The sequence below is a fragment of the Pinus tabuliformis genome, chromosome 1_1 (genome assembly GCF_031772625.1).
Source record: "Pinus tabuliformis cultivar Carrire ecotype Pingquan chromosome 1_1, CPIR1, whole genome shotgun sequence".
NCBI classification, from domain to species: domain Eukaryota; kingdom Viridiplantae; phylum Streptophyta; class Pinopsida; order Pinales; family Pinaceae; genus Pinus; species Pinus tabuliformis.
This window is the reverse complement of record NC_142297.1, coordinates 298635251-298638707: the sequence shown is the minus strand read 5'-3', so window position 1 is coordinate 298638707 and position 3457 is coordinate 298635251.

The following is a 3457-nucleotide window of genomic DNA, read 5'->3' as shown; positions in this document are numbered from 1 at the left end:
GCATAATGGAAATGAAATAAACTACTTAGCAGAAGGTTGTAGTAGAAAATAGAAGAATAGCAACAATCACCAATACTCTGCCGCTTCCCCGGCAACGGCGCCAAAAAGATGGTGAGCTCCAGTATTGTAGCAATAATGCTACAACTCTTGGGGCTTCCTGTCTCTTAATTTTATCAACCCGGTAGTTCGTACAAACTTGGAAGCGGCGGTGCTATATGCACAAGTACTAGCTCTTGTCGCAGCTGTCACTTGGTCAGCTGGCACAAGTCCGCTAGGGCTCAAGCCAACTTCTATAGGCTCTTAGAAGAAGCTTGCTAGTTGATGGACGAAAGCTAATCTCAAAGGAAAGCTACTCTACTTGACAAAATGAACTAAAAGCAAATCAAAGCATGGAAACCTAGGAAACCCTAATTTAACTAGTCTAACCTCTACAATGCAAAGAATGTGAATGAAACTTCTACCAATGCTGTTGTTGCCTCTAATAAGTGCAAATGCATGGATCTAAACTACTTGTATCATGAAAGTTATGTTTTTGTATTTTTCCTTTAAGTGTGTGGAATGATGGTGATCTTGTGCTAACTAGGGTTTGGTTGTGCAGATGAGATGGAGAAGGAAGGAAAGTGTGGGAAAGGTTGGGGAGGCTAGGAGAGGTCCCTAGGGATCCTTAGCATCCATCCACAGAGGTTCCTCGCATTCAGATGCTCAGTAACCGAGAGATTGGCCTCCTACAGGATGCCTGCAAAGGATTCTACAGGATACTCTGTTTTCTACAGGATGTCTACAACTGGCTACAGGATGACCTACCGTGAGCATTTGGAGTGATGGAGGAGTGATGAAATGGTAGGGGGAGATAGGTAAGGTAGGAATAAGGCTGGTGATGGCTTTAGAAGTGAAAGAATAGGATGGGAAGTGAGTGTAGGGAGTAGGTTGGAAGGTAAAGGGCTATGTCAACGAAAGTTGAAGGAGATGGAGCTAGGTGGGAAATGAGAGGTTTGGAGGGTAAATGAGTGAGACAGAGGTTAAATAGGACTTGAGGAGGTGATGAAGATGATAGAGATGCCCTGCACAATGCTCATTTAAACGAATCAATGAATTCTTGCAAACAAACCAAGTCCTAGCTAACTTAATCTAATTGTCAATGAAATAAATGAACAACAGCTTTGTTTGGAAAGAGAACCATGTACTTGACGTGAGAAAGAGCATTCCAAAAGATCTAAATGCATAACAAACTCCTACCAATCGATTCTAAGCATAAAAAGCTACGTTACCCATCAAAACCAACTACCATAACAAACCAAGATCTAAAGAGCAGATTTTTATTATGAGAATGCAGCAAAGACACATAAATATAAACAAGGGAGGTACTGGGTGCTTGAGATGGGCCCAACCCCAAGAACTACAGCCTCCCAAGAGAGATTTAGAGCTGGTGCAAAGCTGGATCCATCTTTATTAATCAAGAAATGAAAAGTACATCAAAACTGTCCATAAGGAGAGCTTGAGCATGAGCTGAAAGCAAAGCTAGTCTATTGCATAAAAATCGAATTACAAAATAGCTAACTAATGGCTAAAACAAAATGACTAACTAGCTACAAAAATGACTACCAACTAGCTACCAAAAATGACCAACCACTAGCTAACCAAAATGAGGCCCCAAGCCTTCTTATTTATACAATTTGAGGACCCAACAGTCCTCCTAAAAGTTAGGGACTTGGCTGCCCAAGACTTGGAGTTAACAGCAGTCCAACTTGACTTGCTTGGCTGCCCTTGTGCTCATTAATTCGGTGGCCCTTGAACTCCGAGCTGATGGTGGAGAATTCGAGGTAAGGGTCCATAAATGAGAGGGACACCTTCCTACAAATCCTCTAGCTTGTTCTCCCACGAATTTGGCTGCCAAGTGCTCATTAAGACCTTCAATTTTGTCTCCAAGTTGACCAACAAGGCTACACAAAGCACCCATTAGACTTGTTGGCATAATGACTAACCAAATTCACTCTATTAACATAAAAATAATCAAAAACATGCAATAAACAAATGAGAATGGTGGACTAAGCCAAATGAGGAGGTTGAATGAGCCCAAATAATTGTGCATTTTTGGGGCTCATCAATATCCTAATATGGAAATGTGTTGGTCTCTGGGGTTTCAATATTGGGTCCCTACTGGCTTTGATCTCCGATATTTCATTTTGCTTAAAAATTAAAGTCCCTAGATTTTTACATCCCATATCATTTGATCAAGGAGTCAATTTTTAGACTTCTAGATGGTGTTATAAAGCTATTCCATAGAAATTTCTAATGGAGGAGGTCTAATGTAGACTTTGAGCCCATCTACTACCTCTCAGCTGGCTAAAAACCTTCTACCATCCTTTTATCCTTGACTCTTATTCTTGTGCTTGGAATGTTGAACTCCCAACCACCATAGTCATCATTTTATGGCTTCTCGAGTAAGACTTCTACAATGATGATTCTTGACATGAAGCATGTAGCTAGCATGGGATTCCATCTGGACCAACAATGTAGTCATTATTTTATGGCTGATCTAGTAAGCTTGCTACTATGATGATTTTCTACAAATCACACGAGAAACCATGGGATTCATCCTCGATGTGTAATCATCACACTCACCGTGGTTGACATCAATCATCATGCTGAACTTGATTTACATCAATGCCACCATGAACACAACCAGCTATGGTCCTCTATTTTTCCAAAAAGTATAATGGCCTAGAAAAATCTAGAATAACAAAGGGATTATGAGGGATCAAATGTAACAACACTCCCACTCTCCAAAGCCTTTAAAAAGCCATTGTCTGTGTTGTTGCAATGCTTGACGAGTCAAATCAAAGAACCCTGGTGAGAGTGAAGGTGTTATTTATTTAGGAGTATGGGTGGGGCATGGAGTGAGAGTTAAGAAATTTTTCCTCGAGAGTATGGACAGGGAATAGCCTTGCACAATCTTATTGAAATTTGAGTAGCACAAATTTCCAAACATTGAACTGCAGTTATCAAATATGGTTAGCTAGGTTAATTGTTCAGTGACATTTCGATGAATAAAGCGTAGCCTCAAATCCCAGGTGGTTTGATGTAGTAGAGAGGGATGGAAAAGTAGTGATTGAGCAGCCACATGATCATCAAAAAAAAAATTACAGGATTAATAGTGTTCATGGTGTGGGAATCTTATATTTTTAACGGTTTTATTAAACAAATTCACATATATTACATGTATAATGTAGAAATAACTTATATAGCAATCTTTCAGATTAATGACATCGTTGAGATTAGGTCGATGTTTCAAACCAGCTAATGTGGTTCATCTTCATGACCACTCTTAAGTGCACTAAGAATACTAACAATCCTTAGGAAGTGAACTAAATCTCATGTAAACAAACTATGAGGTTATTGAAACCATGCATTTGGAAGAATATTTTGTTTAAAATATCAAAATTCTCTACAACTAGTT